Below are 9,790 nucleotides of genomic sequence, written 5' to 3'. Positions count from 1 at the left end.
CTCAGAGGGAGGGGCCCACTTTGCAGCCCAAAGCACTACTATCCAGAGAAGCTGTATCCTGATACCCAGTGTCTAGACAGGCCCAGTGAAAGTGAGTAAGGACCTCGGTTCTCAAGTGAAAGTGAGCATTTGGGTGGCTTTCTCTACAATCCCCACTCTCTAGAACCTCATGGCACCCCAGTTCCCCTTTAGGAAGATGACAGTCCCCTGTGTCCCCCACCATATGCAATCATATAGAAGGTGTGTTTCTTCCCTCCTCCTCCTCCTTCTCTTCTACTCTCTATAGTAGTGCATTTCTTTTGGGTTCTCCCTGTTCCCACCTGGGTTCCACCCTTTGTTCCCATTGGTTCTGATGGGAAGTGGGGGTTTGGTAAACCAGTTCTACTTTGGGAACTGGGGGGAAACTAGGGATATCAGAACAATATCTATAGTTTAGTTTATGGTATTATTTCCTAGTTATCATCATTGTACCATGGTTATGTAAGGTGCTAACACCCAGGAGGACTGGGTGTAGACTATATGAGAACTCTCTTTACTATCATTGGAACTCTTCTGCGGGTCAAAAATTATTTTAGAATAAAAGGTTTTTTTTTTTAAAAAAAGGATCTGGGGAAATGAATCTACATGCATGATCCAAAAAATTTCTCACAACCCAGGCCTTACTTTGTGAGCTGCTGCCACATTCGGGTGGTTCTTTGAGCAACACCATGTCTGTGCATGTGGGTGGGGGGCTCACATTCCCTCCCCACCACCCATGTATAGGCTGGCTCTGTTTATGCTAATTTATGTCAACCTGTACTGAGATAACTGTGGGCGACAATAGGAATGAATCAAGGTGAGATGCGTTGTGAAATCTCAAATGGAATTGGTTGCAGGGCAGGAAGAACAATTATATATTGAGTTATAATTTTAGTGCATTTGAATTGAGAATATGAATGTGTATGTAATCTAAGGAATCTAGTAATTTCCAGACACTTTTCCTATTGTTATATTAAAGTAGGTTTTCATTTTAATAAGACAGGTCTCTTGGGTGTCCTCGGGAGCATGTCCAATGATAGCAGAGGACAAAGGAGACTTTGCTGGATTACTTTTCAAGGATGTGGTCCAAAGGCATCTACAAGGGGGCAGCAGTTACTATATCTGGTTACCAGTGATGCCATGTTACTGGACTCCTCTCAGAAGTTCTATGGGTAGGTCCTTGGGGGTTGTTACCTAACTGCATTCTCTCCATGGCTTACAGAGTCCTGAGTGATCTGGCTTATGCTTGCATTTTCAGCCATCTGTCATATTCCTTCTTACTAAGCTCTAGTCACACAGGACCTATTCTGTCCCTAAAACTATAACCTTTTCACCCTTACAAGACTTCTGTGTACTTGGTCTTCCTTTTTTGGGGGGTAACTCTTCTCTTCCCTTAGGACTTCTCATGATACTTTTCCATCCTTCAGTTTTCTGCTTAAATTTCACCTACACAGGAGGTATTTTCTGATGAAGAGTCTAAAGTAGTCACCCTATTACTCTGTCACATTATCTTTTTTCTTTCCTAATGCTTACTATAATCTATGATTATTGTGGCCATTTTGTGTGCTTGTTTGTCATCTGACTGGAATGTAAATTTCTTGAGAACAAGAATTGCTTGTTCACCACTGTACTTCAAACATCTGGAACAAAGCCTAGAGAAAGTAGTATTTGTTGAATTAAAGAATGGGAAAAAAAGTGTCTCCACTGCGTTCGCAACTTTTGGGGTGTAGGAGTGGAACCCTGGCCATTCCTGGAGTTGGGGGTACTTCCTGTGGTGGTGAAAGAGTCTCAGTGCACCTTCAGTCTACAGAGGAGTCAGCATGGCCCTATTGCCAAGGTAGGAAGAAGGGTGTTGTGTAGACCATGCTGAATTCCCAGGGGTGTTTTTCTCTCTGTGAAATATAAGCCTAGAGGACATATATTCCCTAGGTGTGAAGAACATGAGTTATCTACTCTTTCCCTTTCTTTCTGTCTTCCACTAAGCGTGTTAGTACTTAGCAGAGTGCCGGACCCATAGTTAACACAACTTTGAACAAGGCAGACTCAGTCCCCAGCCCTTCTGTTACTTACAGAGTAGTAGGGTTGACAAGATAAGAGGCAGTTGTGATTCAGCATTAGAAGTGTTTTGAGAGGAGATGGACTTGGAAGTGGATTTTACTCCTCACTTGGATTCATGCCAGGTCAAGAAGAAGATGACGAATCTTTCAGAGCTCGTAGCCTAGATACTCAAGAGCCCTTAGGAATCCCAGAATGTGTTATGTTTCACCAGGCAGTCGTTGGGCTGGGTTCAGTTACAAATAATTGACTTAACACCTGTTGATTTGTATCTACCTTCTCCACATATTCATTTTACCTGCCTGGCGTGTGGAGAAGTTTTCAGGGTATCAATAGAGCAACTGGGCCTGGAATCAAAGGACTAATGTCCAGATCATCACTTTGATGAGTATCAGCCTTTAGAATGTGTTTCTCTTCTGATTTCTGGTAATAGGGGTTCAGCAATGTTACCAAAAACCTACAGCCTCAGATAACTCTTATGTACACCAAAATTTATATGAGACAATGGAACTGGGGGGGGGGGGGTGCCTCGTTGGCTCAGTCAGTAGAACATGTGACCTTGATCTCAGGGTTGTGAGTTCAAGCCCCATGTTGGGCACAGAGTTTACTTAAAAACAAACAAACAAACAAACAAAATGATGGCATTGGAATTTAAGCCCCTGGAGTTAGGGATTAAATCTTTCCTGTTCCCTGTTTATTTCTAGCAAGCCTGGCACATGGTAGGTGTTCAGTAAATGCCTGATGAATGTTAAATAAATTGTGAGGCAATCAGTGAGATTCAAAATCTTACTTAACTTCCTTTTTTTAATGTCTACAATAATAGATATCTTAAAAGGTTACTAAGAATATGAATAAAATAATATTGGAGGGGTCCTATAGTGCTTGGCCCATATAAAGATTTCAGTAAAGGTTAGTTGAATCTGGATCTATGTGAGGAATTAGGAGTAGACACTTTGGTGTCTAGGGCGGTTCGTTTGGACTCCAACCTTTCTAATAGTGCCTTCATTGTTGCAGAGGCTGGAGAGTTTAACCCACATTTCTAGATTCCCTTGCAGCTAGATTTTATGATTCATTTCCATCCATCTGATACCCTTTGTAGAGACTTAAACTGGGAACTAAATTTAGAAAGGGGAGAGGCAGAGCATCATGTATGCTTTTTTTATTAACATCCCATAGTGGCAGAAACAGTGTGGTTCTAGAGCTGTTAGATATGGTGGCTTCCTGTGTGAGGCAGGAACAGTGGCCCCTTTGGCTAGCTGCTTCCATGTTACATAGCTTTAGGATTATCCCCAGAAACTAAGCTGAGCATCTATTTCTTCAGCAGTCTTTCCTTACAGTGTTTTTCTGAGCCATTTTATAGAGTGTGCATTTATTTTCTCAGGCTACTATAATGAATCAGCACAAAATAAATAGCTTAAGACAACAACAACAAATATTCCCTCATGGTTCTGGAGGTTAGAAGTTCAAAATCAAGGTGTCATCAAGGTCATGCTCTCTCAGAAGGCTCTGTCAAGAATCCTTCCTCGCCTCTTCCTGCTGGTGGTTGCCAGAAGTCTTTGCCCCATTCCAGTGTTTGCATCTATTTTCACATGGCCTTCTTCCTTATGTGTGTCTCTGTGTCTTCACATGGTCTTCAAATATGGACACTAGTCACTAGTCTCTAGATTTAGTCACACTCTATTCCAGTGTGACCTCTTTTACTTAAGTAATCATGTCTGCAAAAATCCTATTTCCAAATAAAATCACATTCTGAGGTTCTAGGTAGACATGAATTTTAGAGGGACACTGTTCAACTCAGTATACAGTGTAATAATCTCATGTTGCTCAAACTGTCTAGAGTGAATTCTGTTCTCTGAAGCCTGACTTATTTGGATGACCTCTGAGGCTCCCAGCCATCTCTGATATTGTAGGATTATACTCTTAATAGTGAGGTGTTTGACCAGTGTTGTGATTGACAACTCTCAGGCTTGGGCATCAGCAACCATGAAGAAAACTTCATGGAAGGAGGAGCTTCACTTAGTTAAAACCATCTATGATGATTCACTTGTGCATCCCCCCTTCTCTTTTACAAAAGCCTACAGGGCCATTTGTTAAGGCTTACGTGTTGCTTTCCTTTGCCCTTCCCAACCCTCTTCATGCACAATAGAGACAGTATGCTTTGGTAGACTGAGACTTTTCATGCAAAAATGGTCCTTCAGTGTTGATTCTATTCTCAGCATGAGAAACTTGCCTAAAAAATTAATTCAAAATTAGGCCCATAGGGAACACTTCATTGCAAAATCAGTGAAGTGATTAGGACTAGGCGGTTGAGGAGGAACTTGGAAATTCAGATGTAAGCCATGGAGATTGCCTGGTCTAGTTACCACTATTAGTACTTAGAATGGGTTAGACTATATATATATATATATATATACATATATATATATATATATACATATATACATACATATGTGTATATATATAGTCTCTATTGCTGTTATTATCTATTGCTATTCTATTCCTATTAGTTTTTTATTGCTGCCCTAGCAAATTGCCACACACTTGGTGACTTAAAACCCAGCCATTTATTATTCTATATTTCTCTGAAGTCTGGGCATAGTGTGGCTCAATTCACAAGGCAGAAATCAGGGGTTGGCTGAGCTCTGGAGAAGATTACACTTCTAGAATCATTCAAGATGCCGACAGAATTAAGTTCCTTGTGATCATAGGACTGGAGTTTCTATTTCCTTGACACATGGCCTCCTTAATCTTCAATCCAACAATGGCCCATCAAATATTTCCTCTGCGTTGAACTTTTCACTTTCCTTTCAGCTACCAGTTGGAGAAAGATCTCTCCTTTTAAGGGTTATTTTGCGATTATATTAGGTATACTCAGATAAATCAGGATAATCTCCCTATTTTAAGATCAACTGATTAGTAACCTTAACGACACCTGCAAAGTCCCTTTTTGCCATGTCATGTAATGTATTCATGGGAAGAACACCTAGGAGTGAAAGTCATGGGGACAAAATTCTGTCCATGACAATACATATTGTCTGAAAAAAACTGAATCTAGTAAAAATTGAGACTAAGTATCTTGCCTAAGGTTACACAGCTGGCAAAAGGCAGAACTGTGATTTCATACATTCTTTTCACAAATGTTTATTGAGGGCACGTGATGTGCCAGGAACTTTTTTAAATGCAGAGGCTATAGCAGTGAACTAAATAGACAAAAATTCCTGCCCTCATAAAGTTTATAGTCTCATGACATTTATTTGACTCTTGCCTATTATGTTTCCCTGCCTCTATGTTTTGTAGCACTTGCATGGAATTTTCCAGCTCCTCATAGCCCTAAACTCATGACTACCCCTCTTCCTGAACCAGTCATGCCTGGGAATTATACAATATTAATCAAACCGGCTTTCTGTTTGATGAGCCAAACCTGGGCACTCTTGTGGGCTGCCATTTATAGCTATACCATATACCTATGTGTGGTTTCCACACATCCCATCTTGGCTGGTATCCAAGACTTCCAGGAGGAGGTGCTGTTCTTCCTAGCTCCTGTTGGCCCTTCTACAGGAGACTGGATCCTTCCCTCTGATCCTGCCCTCCCTCTCCCAAGTACCATCGAGGGATGCTGCTGTGAGTGGCACCCTCTCAGAACCAGGTACTACTCTTCTATTCTGCTGTATTAACCCCAGTAGGGATGTGCCTGACTGCCGCTCTGCCAGATGGACCAGACCAGCCTTACCTCTCTTTCTCACCTGGCTCATGGCCAGCCACTGGCTCTTCATCTGAGCATTGATGCTGCAAAGTAGTGTTAAAAATGATTAAAGAAAACACTTTAGGTTATACAAACAAAATTTATTTAACACTTCATGAAGTAGACAGTTTCCTTCCAGAAAACTGTAAAATGTGGTAGAAGACAGGGGCGCCTGGGTGGCGCAGTCGGTTAAGCGTCCGACTTCAGCCAGGTCACGATCTCGCGGTCTGTGAGTTCGAGCCCCGCGTCAGGCTCTGGGCTGATGGCTCGGAGCCTGGAGCCTGTTTCCCATTCTGTGTCTCCCTCTCTCTCTGCCCCTCCCCTGTTCATGCTCTGTCTCTCTCTGTCCCCAAAATAAATAAACGTTGAGAAAAAAAAAAAAAATTTTAAAAAATGTGGTAGAAGACAAGAAGCTTTTATAGGATAAAGAATAAAGAACAAGGTAGAGATAAATAGAAAATATCTGGTTGGCTGGGGCCACATTGTTAGGCTAGAGTTGGCTTGATGTTTGGGGATTGGCTGACTGGGAATAGTGCATTTCTGGTCATGCAGAGTATTTGCAGGAACATAAAAGTTCTCTACATTTTGGTTTGATGACCTAGCATCTGGGCAGGGGCAGCTCCATCTTGAGCCTAGAAATTTATTTCAACAGGATAGACAGTTCTATTTTTCCATTATTTAGAAATGGCCAGTTTTGAGAAGGTGCCTAATGATTTCATTAATTTTCATAAATAAAAGCTCAAAAGCAGAAAGGTTTTGTAAAAATGCAAATAATGAATCCTATCAATATCCCTCCAATTGCCTTCAAATACCTATAAGTATACCTTCAAATACCTTCAGATACTATCAATTTACCTTCATACCGCTCACATTGCCCCCTTCAGGTCTTTCTCCACTACTGTCTCAACAACGCCACACCCTATGGTGCAGGGTAAGAATGTTAAGTATTATCCAAATTGTTTCTTATTCTGATTTCATTTTTTTCTCTCCCTGAAATTTTGCCACATTCAGTTAGCAGCATTTAATATCTGAGAAGATGATATCACAGAAAACAAACAGGAGTCGAATAACCAAATCTGCAGAGAACATGAGTCAAATTATTGTCTTTTGATGATCAAAAGCTGAGCTTTCTGTACAAATAAGAGTATGCGGTCACTCAAGTTTTTTCCTGCTTCCCTAGTTCCAGCCCTGCCTGTCTAAATAAAGCTTCCACAGGCTGAGGGAGGCAAAATGTTTACCGGGAGCTGGCAAGGAATAGACATTATGAGATGCTGTAAATATACCATAATAGAAATACTGAATTCTTTGTGGGGACCTGAGGTGGACACGACTGTGTGTCATGTTATAGGCAGATCCTGAGAAGATGATAGCCATGAAGAGCTCTCCAGCCCTCCAATCATGGAGCATTAGAGCACTGGGGCTGTGTGGGGTATGTAGGCTAGGAGTCTGAGGCAGCCTCGCCAAACTTCTTGGCATGGGCAGGAGAACAGTCAAATGCTTCCCAAATACCTTGGAAGGTTATGGGAGAGGCTGTGAGAGCAGGATCTGGGACCTCTAGCGATTGGATCATTGGAGTGCAGTGGTCATCTGCAAGGTCACCTGCCACGATCTTGAGTCTCTGGTTGTTCTCGTGGCAATACAGGACATGGAGAATGATGACCAACTGTCTCCTCCTTCCTATCTGTTGGCCCTAAATAAGTGTCTCTGCTGCTACTCCCAGGGTCATAGTCACCTTATCAGCAAGGTGTGAGAGAAGTCCCTGCATATTCTGGATTCTCCAGAGAAACAGAACCAGTAGTGTATTTAAGTATCCAGAGAAAGGCATTTACTATAAGGAATTGACTCACACAGTTACAGAGGCTGAGAAGTCCAAGATCTGCGGTAGGCAAGCTAGAAACCCAGGAGAACCAATGGTATCATTCTAGTCTGGTCCAAAGGTCTGAAAACCAGGAGAGATGATGGTGCAAGTTCAAGCCCATGTCTGAGTCTGAAGGCAATGGAAGACTGATGTTCCAGCTCAGACAATCGGGCAGAAAGAAAGACTCCTTTCTTGTTCAGCCTTTTCTTCTACTCTGGCCTTAAACAGAATGGATGAGGCCCACCCCCATAGGAGAAAGCAATCTGCTTTGTTCAGTCTACCCATTCAAATGTTAATCTCATCCAGATGCACCCTCCCAGACACACTCAGAATAATGTTTAACGAAATATCTGGGCACCCTGTGGCCCAGTCAAGTTGACACAGAAAATTAACCATCATACACTGAATGGACTGAGATTACACAACCTGACAGAAAACAGGCTGCTGCTTCTCTCTGTAGAGGGGGCTCACAATAGAAATTGAGTTGAAGTATAAAAAAATGAAGCTGCATTTCTTACAGAGCTGAGTCTGTAGCCCCAACTGACTTACCTGCTCTTATACCCAATCTTCACAGGCGCTGTTGAGATCTGCCTTCCAGAAGCCTTTCTGCAGTCTCATGAATGGATGGACACACTCTGACTTCCTCTCCCACAGATGCTACCTCTCTCCAGGCGTATCATGGCTCCTGCAGCCATGTCTGGCCTCCACAGAATACTCAGCACAGAGTTACCAAAGTAAGAGTTCAGGAAATACCTTTGAATGAATGGATGATCTGAAAAACCTTTCTTTCAGGTATATTAAAGTCACAAGGAAAGAAATTAGAAGGTAGGGGAAGGAAGCGCAGGAAGATGAGTTGTTTACTGGGAAGAGCACTGGGTAGAGTATCTGGGGACCCAGGACTTGATCTGGGTTCTGCCTCTGTGGGCCTGGCACATTGCTCAGTCCTTCTGAGCATCAGTTTCCCCAGCTTTATGATTGGCATGATAATATATGTCCTGCCTAAGCACTGGGAGCTTTGAAGGAGATTTGAATAGAGTATTTCAAATGAAAGCACACAAAATATTACAGACGTGCTATAAAATGTGTGGTGGGTTTACTGTTTGTGTTTCATGGGTGTATGTGCTGTGTCCACAGATGCTAAATTCCTAGTGATCAGGAACCCTGGACCTTGCATATCCCTCAGAGTTCCAAGGACAGAGAAGAGCTTGTCAGGGGGCTCAGCACCTGCCTGCCAACCTGAACTTCATTGCTGTCTGGGCTTGCTGAGTCTGAAAGGGAGCCTGTCATCATATAAGTAGGAAAACCACCAAACTGGTTTAGTGAAGGGAAGTCAACATGGAAATAACTCCCTGGCTCCTCTGGGGGAGAGGTCAGGAGCAGGACACATACTATATATAAGGTCCTGTTCTGAGTGCTGGTGAGAAAAAAGGATGTGTTAAGCATTCCAACCCTGCCATTTCTTGAGCAGTTGAGCACCTGCAGCATGCCAGGTAGTATGCTTTTTTCCTGTGTTCATGCAAGTAGTTCTCATGATAACCCTGTGTGGTAAAGGTTGTTATTCCCATCTTGCAGTTTAAGAAACTTGGAGGGTGACAGAGTTGAAGAATTGTGCCCAGCAAATGCCTGGTAGAACTGGGATTGAACTCTTATCTCAGTGAAAAGCCCTTGCTTTTTCCATTGTATTATATGGAGCATAAATCTGGTTTATAATCTAGGATTTTATACACCCCCCTCTTTTTTTTCCTTGAAGAATAAAAAAAAGAAAGCAGACAGATAGGTAGATTTTTTTAAATGGCACTCTTAGAAATTATCATGTTAGAAGGTACTAGTGCATTGTCAGGTTCTAGTTTTTAATTTTCCATGAAAATTGCTTTGCATTTATAACCAATTTGGCCTAATGTGCTTTCCTCCCTCTTTAGCGAATATTGCCAAATATTTGCAACAATCCCCTAGATGTTTTGTGCTAACCAAGAACTTGGTTGTTCTTATCGTTTTTTAAATGATTAAATTAAAATTTACTCTCGAAGGGTTAGGACTCTGAAAACATACCATTTTGTTGGTTTCAGGCCCAGGAAATGAATCTATATGGAAAAAAAAAAGAGGTCAGATTAATATAA

Source organism: Prionailurus bengalensis, chromosome C2 (genome assembly GCF_016509475.1).
Source record: "Prionailurus bengalensis isolate Pbe53 chromosome C2, Fcat_Pben_1.1_paternal_pri, whole genome shotgun sequence".
In the NCBI taxonomy this organism is placed as follows: Eukaryota; Metazoa; Chordata; class Mammalia; order Carnivora; family Felidae; genus Prionailurus; species Prionailurus bengalensis.
Note: the sequence above shows the minus strand (reverse complement) of the source record.